Here is a 12203-nt window from a genome sequence, read left to right on the forward strand (position 1 = left end):
ATACTGGACCGTTTTTTGAATTACAAGAAACACTTTGCTGCACTACCGTAGCTTCCACCCAAGAACACAGAAAGATAGCATCCCCTTCTCCCAGTTTTTACGTGTTAGGCGTAACTGCACGAACTTGACCGACTTCGATAAACAAGCGTCAAAAATGAGATCCAAATTTATTGAAAGGGGGTATCCCCATCGATTGGTGAGAAATGCATATAAACGTGCACGATACTACGATCGAGACTATCTGTTAAGACCCAAATCCCCAAAACCTAACAATCAAATAGTATGCATAACAAAACATTCAACCATCAATGCTAAAATAAAACAAGTCATAAATTCAAATTGGCACATTTTAAATAGCAACTGCCCAAATGAACAGAAACTAATCAAACCCCTGTTTGCACATAAGAAAAATAAAAATATTAAAGATTACATTGTCCACTCTCGTTTCAAGCCAACTGCGAATGAAGAGAATTTGGCCCAAAGGTCCATTCTTACAAATAATCCAATTAAAGGGACATTTCCATGCTCCTCATGTACCTCATGTGGAAACATCCTAAGAGGGGAGGAGTTTGTCCATAATGGCCACCTCACAACAGCGAAAGAGATGTGGAACTGTAGATCAACCAATGTGGTTTACTTCATACAGTGTCCTTGCCTACTAGGTTATATAGGAGAAACCTCACGCATGATCCAGACACGACTGAGCGAGCACCGCTCAGCCATAAGAACCAAGAAAGTTGCATCACCCATGGTGAAACACTTCTTAGAGAAAGGACACTGTGCGGATGTCTTCAAATGGAGAATCCTAGAAAAGATCCATACCCCCGACTCGAAAGGAGGGACAGCCATCCGTAAGAAAAGAGAGGTATTTTGGATTTTTGTTTTTAATACATTCCGTCAGGGTCTTAATAGCGAAATTCCTTGGGAACATGCGATATGCTAATAATCTGACAAAAAGACCTTCTTGCTTAGATATATATGGGAAATGAGATATGTATATAATAGTTCCTTGAATTGTTAGAAAATTCAGATAGATCATACCTTCATGCTGTGTACAATGATCTAGATTTATACTGTATATTTAAATATCTACTTACATGAACTCCTCAATACATTAAATAGTTGTGGCACTTCCTCACGTAGTGTCCGTCTTAATCGTTTATGCAGGCGTCTGTGAATACTCTTAGCGCCTTTAAATTTTACACCTAGCACCTTCATATTTTAGAGTGATAGAAAAAAATAAATTTTTCTTTTTTCTCTTTCCCAAAAATAATTTGCCCTAATTTTTGGAATTTACTGGAATCATTCTATAGAAAAACTAGAGTCTTATCTGCAGTCTAGAGACAATGACTCAAAGAAGAGTTATGATGTAAATATATAACTACAACATGAGAGTCTTCTCTCTTTTTCAATGACTTAATGAGGAAAAACGACCTTTTTAAACATTCATGTTGCGGTCAATTTCTCGACTCGCCTACATGTAAATAATAATAGCATTGTATTTTTTTAATGTCGTTTTTCTGATATAATACCAGAAACAGATAATCAGGGCTTCGAGAATCCTCTCACGTTAAAGTCCTTTCTCGACTCCTCAATATAACAACGGTAGTCCTATTTTCACGACTAGCAACAAATGAGAAAACCGCCAGGTGTAACGTATTTTCCGAAGTAGTGACGATATAAAAATGCGACCTAACAAACACTCAGTTAACCAAAGAGTATCGCGTCCTAATCGCCATTCCGAAAATCCCGCCGCCGGAAAGAAGGAGCCTTGCCGAATATCTTCGGGTGAGTCGAGAAGAGAAGCCATCCGCTCCCTCTAATTAGCTTTTGTTAAACCGTAACTTACTACAAACTGAAATATCGTTTTTTTGTCATTTTAGAGGCAGGGAGATCTTTTAATCATCTTACGCCACAAAATCTTTAAACCTTGATTATCTCTAAACTTCGACTATCGTAAACATTTGGAAATCGGACCCCTCAATTTTGGGTAAGAATCGTAAATAATCCTGCTTGCCTCTTAAAGAATTGCAGATAAGGAAGAGGGTAGAGAAATATGCATACTCAATACCGTTTAATAACAGACAGTAAGCTAGCATGAAATTGTATAGTGTAACCTGAAATTAAGTCCATAGTCTTTTGCGTATGGACCCCTGTAACATTATCCATGCAAAATAGCGGTTCTGATGGCTGAAAATTTCTTTTTGAAAAAAATATATAGAAATAATGTCATATATCTGATTCAATATAATCTTCTCCCACAAATAGGGTGTTGCCCGGTAATTATATCGGTACTCAAGGAAAACACTCTGCGTCTACATTGTGATATCAACATTCTCAAGAATATATGCGCTGTATTTCCTTCTCTAAAGACCATTAGGTAAGAAGATAAAACGGAAAAAATAATAACATCAAAGCTGCTAGAGTCTAATGATAGAGAACAAATAGCAGCTTAATAATCACTAGCTAAACAAGAGTACTAGAAGATAGAGTACTAGAATATAATTTACACTCGTGGAGATAAAATATGGGGAACCTCTAATAGAAAGATCTAGCTGAGGCAATTTGACCAAATAGATAGAAGAGCTTTCGACCAGATATGGGGAACTTCTAACGGAAAGACCTAGCTGAGGCAATTAGCTTTCAATCAGATATGAGAATAATATTTTCAATTTATTTATTGAATTTAAACAGAAAATCCAGGATACAAGACCTTGATACAAAAAAAGAATCTAGTGGACTACGGAAGGTTACATCAGCCCAATCTACATAATTGACCACATTCTATCTTAATGGTTCCGGTTGGCGGGAAATAAAACCATAGAAGCTCTTTTTATCAGGTAAAAATCTATATGTAGAATTTTCATCTCCATACAAGTAAAGATAGAAAAACTTATAAATGACTGTGTTCAACACTAGTTAAATAATGTATACCATCTATTTTTTTCAAAAGCCCAAGTGACATTTATTCATCAGAAATAAGAAATAGATACTACACTACAGTGACTGCAAGTTTATCGCTATTTGTAAGTACCGTGAGTTACTTGTACTTGATCCATATGATCTAGACTATTTATAATAGATTTCACGAAGAAACCATACATTATTATCACCAATTCGTGACTGGAAGGTAGTAATCCCTATAAGGTAAATTAGAGCTGAGTATACCACTATATTCTACCTTTTCTTTGATTTGTGCCGACCATTGACCTCAACTCCCAGTTTCATCCTCCAGTTGAAGCCCCTTTCTAACCATTGACCCCTTGTCGACAATGGAGGAGCCCAATATTGCAAGGAAATGAAAATGATAAAAATCTATTGTTTATAAAATAACGCTCCTCAATTAATTATTGTGATCTTCATGTTTGCATAAGGAACCAAATGACTACTAGACTGAAACTAGACTGAAACTCGTGATATTACAGTATATTATCAGGTTGTAATTATGTATTTCTTTTATATGTATTTCATTTTTTTTAGAAATCACGTGGCTGCTCCAGAAGAAGGTGCTGGCCGCCGAAACGCGCGTAGAGATTTATTGTGCCACTTATTTTGTAAAAAAAAAATTATGTTTATGTAGGATTCTGTTATATATTTTTATTGGTGATTACACCACACATGCTTTTCATTTTGCTAATTCTGTTATTCTTGTCAATACTTTGATGTATATGAACTGAAACTTGTGAATTATGTCTGAAGGTTTTTAATTTTTAATTATGAATAAAAATTACCCAATTTTTTAGTAACTTTTCAGTCTATTGTTCCTTCATATTATTATATGTGTTCACTTAAATCATAAGCTGCCTAGGTTGTTTTCTGTCAAGTGCTCCTTTCCCTGACCTATGAACTTTTGTATCTATGTATTCAGGGGGTCCTTGTTAAATATACAACAACGTTTTTTGAATTACGTCACTCAATGGTTCATTCACTTTTTTTAGCAATTTTATACCTTTTTTTTACGAAAATTAAAGTTTTTTTGTGCATAAAGATACAATTAAATACAAATAACCACAGGTTCTATACAAAAAATTCTCTTATATACAAGTTTTTTTTTTTTTTTTGTCCGCCAAAAGGATATTCTCAGAGTAAGAGGTTTGTGCCACCCACTACGCAGCGGAAAGGCCCCACCTTAAACCCTGAAGATCTTGATAGATGCTCTTTCTGCAGATACCCACAGAGTACCAGACGGTCCCAAGGAGAATAAATTCAATTCAGTTCATCTATCTTTCCAGGCCCTTGAACTGATCTTAGGGTAACTCATTCTGCAAAAAGGTATAATCATTGGACAAGATCATTTACATCCTATCAAGCCATTCGATACAGGGGATACAAAAATGCTTCCTTCTCTTCCACCCTATCTTATCTAACTTAAGTGTGTGTCTAATTGCCCTAATCCAATCTAGGTATGAAGGTGCAATATCCTTAACCCAAAGTTTGCATATCTCTCCGCGTGCCAAAATAATTAAATATAAGGATAACTTATTTATATCTTGAGGGAGTTCCTCGTAATTTGAAAGAATTCCAAAAAAACCAAGTGATATATTAACCTGTACATCAAAATTAAACAGCTCTTTCATACCTTCTTCTACCGTGGCCCAAAACTCTCTTAGAGCTGAACAAGTTAAAAACATATGAAGGTCGTCAGATTTTTCCTGCTTACACTTTGGATAAAAGGGAATGGGACCCTTAGAAAATGTTGCCAGCCTGGCCGGAGACCAGTATACTCTGTGAAGAGAAAAAAGATGGTTGCGCTTTAAATTGGCGGGAGAGACTGTAATATAAAGTAGATCAAAAGATACTTGCCATATAGCCTGCAAGTCGACATCCGGAACTAGGTCTCCCCATAGTTGAGCCGGCATAGAGAAATCCCCATCTTCTTCTTCCAAAATGGTCCAATACAGAATTGATGTTTTTATCCGCCCGGGCTTCCTCAGTAAAAGTTCCTCCAATGCTGTCTTAGTGCCAATTTCAACTGCTGTAGCCTGACTCCAACTCTTGATTTGTAGATATTTAAACTTGGATAAGTTATTGTCCGTGAGACTGGAGATCTCTTTCCAAGTTAACAAGACCCCTTCCGGCATTAGCTGACCCCAAGTTGTTAAATTGGCCACCAGGAGAGGGGTGATCAATAAATCTTTAGTCCACTCTGGAGAACCAGGTGAATCCCAAATTGGAGCCAGAGCAGAGTAATATGGAATACTGAGCGATCTTCTTACTCTAGCCCAGACGTATGCCATATCTCTCAGCACCTTTAATCGAACCTTCTTGAAGAAGCGCGGGTCACCAAATTTCAGCAGGAAACCCTGAGCGCCTCCTTGAACCCCCGATAACATTGTCTGGAACAAATTGCCTGTTTCTGTTCTCTCTGGAGTATCGAATAGCGTTACCCCCACCTTCATTAGCAACATCCAGGCATACACTTTCAAATCTGGAGCACAGAGCCCTCCTTTGCTTTTCTTTCTACGGAGCTTCTTCCATGCAATCCTTATGCCCTTTGAAGCCCATAAAAAAGAATTCCATTTAGCTTGGATTTTACTTAGCTTGGCTTCTTTAAAAGCTAACGGAATATTCTGGAAGAGGAAAATTAATTTGGGGAGCAGCATCTTCTTAATAATATTGACCCTCCCAATTAAAGTCAAAGGAAGAAGCGACCAACTTCTCAGAGATTCAGCAGCCTCTCTCTCGATTTTCACCAAATTTCTATCAGCCAGTTGTTCTATATCCTGCGTAATTTGTACCCCCAGATAGCTTATTTCATGTTTTAAAATTGGAATTGGAATAGAAGTGGTAATATTCCAGGTCATACATTCAGATTTAGACTGATTGATCTGATATCCAGAAATTTGCCCAAACTGAACGGCAGCATTATAAATAAGGGGGATTGCATTAATTGGGTCTGAAGTATATAACATCATGTCGTCAGCATACAGAGACACTTTTTTCAACCAACTTTTATATTTAAAGTTAAAAACATATTCATCTTTGAAAAGATTGAACGGATGAATGACAACTAGAAACCTTGCCTTCTAAAAAGGAAACGAATAATAACGTTTTGTGAAATTGAAAAAACTACACTTCCCAAAGCGCACTAGCGGCATTTTCCTCATTTCCAAACGTGTGACTGACATATCAACAAGCATGGCAACATTGTGTTTATGCCGTGTGCGAAAGTATTAATATATCTATCTTTGTAAAAATTGGAAGGATGCATCACAACTAGAAACCGTGCCTTCTAAAAAGGAAACGAATAACAACGTTTTGTGCGATTGAAAATACTACATGTCCCAAGCACACTAGCGGCGTCTCCCGACCATGTGATTAACCCCCTAGAAGAATGCGGATTGGTTGAAATAGACGCAGCCATTCCATGTCCTGCAATTCTGCAAACCACTGATGTGAGTTGGAAGAAGGAAACGTTACACGCGAAAAGGTGAGCTCCAGCGCCTCTGTAATTCAAAGTTGCTGAAAAGGGAACAGCGAGGTGGCACAGTATTCTAAAGGATGTACTTGTTTCCGCAGGATCCGCTACCAGGTGACTTGGAGCAACCGCGGTAAACTGCAGAAACTCCCTGCGGCGCCAGTGATTTAAATAGGTAAGAAGAGCTCCGGCTCAGAACACACTTTACAAATAGACAATCCGTTGGTAGTGTAGGGCTTGATATTTTACAGCAGAGAGAGTGGCAATAATGACACACTCGTTCTTCATTTGTTTTAGGCATCACTGGCGCCATCTTTGGCTTTTCAAATTGAGGATGGGTAAGTAGGTTGGACCACTAAATGAAATAGTTTATGGCCAACTGGGAAGAGTAAAGAGTTAAGTCATGTTTCGGTTTGTTGTCCTGTTTTGTGTCCCCTATTAGTTATTTTCGTGAACACACACCAGACATAAAAAAGAGCTTTCATTTCCTGACGACTAAAGGTAGGATTGTTTGATCCGGTTGGCGGATAGTTCGGTGCTTCATGACCCAATTGATGAGGTGTCTACAATCTTGTGTATTTTGTTGACCTGGCCCTATGTCATGTATAAATTATGTACAAAGTTTGTGATGAACTTTAGATTGTATTAGAAAGCCATATAATCTAAGGATTAGAGTGTACTATGAAAAAGTGCCTCATCCTGTGTTTAATGAATTTTTGACATTGGGCCCTTGTGTGTTTGTCCCCTAAGGGGTTTGGGTATGAGTGGAAGAAGTATGAGGATAAGTGAGATATGTATGTGATGGTCAAAGTTGCGAGTGGGTGTGTTGTAAACTTGTATATAAGAGAATTTTTTGTATAGAATCTGTGGTTATTTGTATTTAATTGTATCTTTATGCACAAAAAAACTTTAATTTTCGTAAAAAAAGTGATATGATTGCGAAAAAAAGTGAATAAACCATTGAGTGACGTAATTCAAAAAACGGACCAGTATGTTTTATTCATAAAGGTCGTTGATAAAAGTTGGTGAGTTTAGTCCAGTATTGGCATTTGTGTTGTTCTTTACAATTTAATTTATGGCACTGTTCTTGTGTACTGTACTATCGTACTGTTCTAACACTCCTCTCAGGCCACTCAATGTCTCATTTCCTTTTTTTTCAAATGCTGCTACTGCCAGTGTGTACCACTACTACTACCACCACAACGATGCCATTTCATCCATCCAGGATTCCATTGCCAACCTTAATCGCCATTTGCCAAGCAGCCAGCCCTGTCCCTAGCCCTATTCTCAAACACTAATAACAGGTAAGATAAGCATTTTGTGGGAGGAAGAATAATGGAGTAGGAGGAGAGGAGAGACTGACAGTAGTACTAGTAAAGAAGTAGGATAATTGAATTCACTAACTCTGTCGGTGGCACTTTTGTAGGCATTTGGGCGATTACTTAGACAATTAGAATTCGGCAGCCAGTTAAGTTTCAGGAAACCAAACGTACAATTGAGTTAACCCCACCCTGCCTCCCCCACAAAACATAAAACGCGTATGCTATGTTTAAGTAGAAAATAAATAATTATTTTGTCCCTAACAAAAATAAACTATCCCGCAAGACCCAACCCACCCCCTTCCCTAACCCCAATCAATGTCCATGAATCAAAAGTCCAAAAACCCGAATGCCCAAGTCCCACCCCCCCAAAAGTCTTTAAAAAAGGGGCAAGGGACAGTCTCTCTCTATGATCTACTTCCGCTGGTGGTGTCCTGTGGCCAGGTAGTCGCGGAACTCTCGACGGAGGGCCTTGAGCAGTGCTTTCTGCCTCTACAGTTCGGCCACCTGCTGCTCAATGTAGGCCACTCGCAGGCATAAACGGTGCATCCTTGCCTTGCAGGCACTGTGGGGGGCAGCTGTTGTTGTCGCTGCTCGGCGGCGGCAGGTGGCTGCCAGACCACGGCGCCGTACCGCTGGAGCATTGCGCTGACCGTATGACCCAGGGGCAGTGGAGGAGGATGCAGCTGTTGTCGATGTCGACTGCGATTCCTCCTCCTCCTGGGCCACCAGCTGCCGATATTCAGCGACAATTGCCTCCAGCTTCCGGCGCCTGGCCCGGATAGCCAACTCCTTCCGAGATAGTTTAGAAGAAGGAGTATCTAGATGAAGAAAAAGAAAAATACTGTAACCAAGTCCAATACTCTTTAAGATTAACACAAAATAATTCAACAGAAAGTTGTGTCACAGTAGCACTAGCAAATTGCAAGCACAGTACATAACATTTGTGTGGCATGTATCTATCGAACCTCCAACTTCGTCGGCCTCTGCTCTAACATTAGTGGGAGTTTCAGGAATTCTACTAGCACTATATGGACTCACTACATTAGGCTCAGACAGTACACCAGTCTTCTTCTCTTTTGTTTAGCGAAATTAGTATGTAAACTTGTGGAAGTCGGCATAATGCCAGGGCAGTCAGCTTGCACCCAAGAAAAACAGACGCAAGCCATGATGACGCAGACTTGCGTTACTGTTTCCAGTCCAGTACATGCAGGTGGTAAGGCTCTTACTTTTCTATTAAGGGTGGCACTGGCCATACTCTGTTACAAGGGCTACTGCTCAATTAATTTAACTTTCACCCTGCCCTGCCCCTGACTACTACAAATGGAAAATGAAGAAGATAATATGATCATCTATCCCTTCACAGGATATTTGCTTATATAAGGGATGACTTCACGTGCTTTGTTTTTATTGATTGAGTGAACACCGATAGGCCACACATGAATGACAGAGTTGAAAAAAAATTATTAACAGAGGTAGTGAGTGGTCCCCGTAATCGCCGGAGGAAGGCACTGAGTTGTGACTTGACTTGATAATGTGAACTATACAATAGATACACAGTATATGCTGTGCTTAAAAACTACTGTTAGTCAAGGGAGTATTCTGAAGAATTACAACTTCTAATTTCCTCGGCTTTGCTACTCTGGCACAGACGTGCGGTGTTACCTGCTCTTCAAAGTAACACTCTTAGTCTTCATCCAGTGACCGTCTACTCTGTCTACTCTACATACACCTATGCTATCTATGAGGAAGATACCATTCAGGCATCCATCCATTCAAAGTAAATGTCAATCATTCTTCTTAATGGACAACCCTTACTTTTTCTCACCAAAAAACACCCTTTTTATTTGTTTTTTGAATGCCGCCAGCCATGCATCCGTGCTTGACTTGCATTTGAATTTGCACCAAAGGATATATTGCGCACACATACATTTTCTGTTTCACCCACCCAGGCAGTCCTCTTTTCTTTCTCCTTCCACTCATCCTTTTTTCAGCCTTCAACCGGCCATGCATCAGATTCCCAGCCAACTGTGCCTGGTTTCAAAAACACGTATCATTCTTTGCCAATCATTAATTTAACACGCCCGTCCTTCTTTACACCCTTCTTTCCCTTTTCGTTCATCCCATCCATCAAGTTCATCTCTGATCTGACTTGGCTTCTCGATAAAACTTTCACAGTTGAGTTGAAGTCAAATTTAGAGAAGGCCATTGGTTACTCGTGAACTCCTGCTGCTAATGCTATTGCTAATACGAAGTCAAGGGTGACTGTCTTCAGTTCTATGTTCTACCTGGTTGACAAAAACTTAGTTCTAAAATTGTAAGTCTTCTTAACAGTCAAGTGTACTTACTGCTACTGTACAACATATACTACACCCCTGCAGCGAGCCTACTCTGCAATCTCAATAAGTAAGGAATAATATAATAGCTTACCACTGTCCGCCAACACCGTGGCATCCCCCACAGCAGTTCCTGCTGGCACCGCATCTGCCCCTAGAGTGACCGCCTCCGCCCTGGCCCTGGCACTGATGGTTGGCTGTGCCGATGGTGTTACGCCTAGAAAATACATGTGACATTTTTAGATGCCAAACACCACTCCCTATTTTGTCTAGGAATGAAAAAAGATGTTACTTACTACATAAACAAATGTAATTATTAGTGACTCTCTAGTCTAAACTAAAATTTCCCCTTTCGGAAGGGGAGGGTGTTTTTTTTTATGCTTAGCCATGATAAGAAGCTACACTTTTTGGCACAACTGATGAATGCTTGCTTTTTAACATGCACCATTTTTCTCATTACAGACAGAAGCTTCCCTTCTACGAACAAGAGCTATATGTTCTGTTAATCATCATCATCACCACCAGTACTTTAAGTTCCAACCAGGTGAGGGGTCTCCCACAATTAATGTGTAAAATCAGCCACTGTTCAGTTTGAAAGACTTCACCGTTTACCTTATATGAATGAATTTGATTGTAATACATGTTTTTATATAATGCACAATGGAAATGTAATGTACTGACTACTGAGTACACACAGAGCTAATTGTTTTACTTTTAATAAAGCTTTAAAACTTACGTAGACTCTGTGGTTTTTGGTCATGAGTGAGTGAGCGAAAGGGTTTGCAATTTGTAAGCATGATTCCGTGACTCTGAGCGGTCGGGAGTGGACTCTGACTCAGTAGTCTTATGTTCTGGGTTGTATAATCATTGGGGATCATCGCTGCATTCGGGAGCTAAATAATGACTCTGACACACTAGCTAGTCTCAGTTAAGGAGATTGGGGGTTCAACTTCTGTTATGACTGAGGTATGTGGAAACTGGAAAGTCTAACTGCGCCTATTATCACCAATGCCCTATTTCTTGTCCATAGTTCTGTATGTGCAGAATAGTCCCTGCAAAAGTAGTAGTATGTCCTCATATCAAATCAAAAAGTAAACTAGTATCTTATTCTTGGTGGCCACTGACATTTTATTGTTGGGAATTGTCAAAGCATAAACATTAAGAAGACTTCAATAGACATTATGGACAACCCAGAGGACTTTACTCAGTGCGTAGTGCTATTGCTGAATAGGAGTTTTGTTTAACACCTTTTGCCAACTGTGCAAGCTTAGCTAGATACACAGACAGACTAATAATAATAATCTAGTAGTAGCACAGAGAGTCATAGTAGAGGCAGAATAAGAATTTAGAAAAAGTCTACAGGAAGATCAAAGACGATTTAGGAAAAAATAGAATTATGAGGAACGTTTGGAATAAATAGGTGCTGTAAAAGATAGGGAAGTATAATTATTAATATTAACAGGAAAACTTACTGGGGCCAGCAGAGGAGCCCTTGGCGGACCGATCCTGGCCTTCCTGCTCCTCCGGCGCTGCTACCTCCTCCTCTGTCCTCTTGCCCCTGGGGGGAGCTGATGTACAACATGAAAGAAAGACACAAACATGAATGATTGTTGTCAGCCAAATCAAACATTTCAAAAACACAATAACAAATTATTTCGGGGAAATAGACAACAATTGCACTAAATTTATTGACCTATCTGATGTGGTCTACTAGGATATTAGTATTGCTGGATTCGCGGACCATCTACTTGGAAAGTTATGTAACTCACTAAACCGGGAAACATCCTTTACAACGCAACTTTTACCACGCAGTGCCTTTACGACGCAACTTTTACAACGCAAACCATTACAACGCATTGTGCTGGGGGGCGCTCTAGAATAGGGAATAGGTTTAATTTACTATCCAACACCTTCCCTACTATCCACGGGGACTGGAGTTGGAATAGTAAATTAAACTATTCACTAACCAGCGCCCAAAAGCACTATGCGTTGTAATGGTATGTGTTGTAAAACTCGCGTTGTAAAAGCATGCGATGTAAAAGCATGCGTTGTAATGTCATACATCCCACTAAACCAACTACAAAAAGTTTCTACTAGGACTGGCAGGCAGCACTCCGCAGCACGCGAAGT

Source organism: Lissotriton helveticus, chromosome 1_1, assembly GCF_964261635.1.
Source record: "Lissotriton helveticus chromosome 1_1, aLisHel1.1, whole genome shotgun sequence".
Lineage (NCBI taxonomy): Eukaryota > Metazoa > Chordata > Amphibia > Caudata > Salamandridae > Lissotriton > Lissotriton helveticus.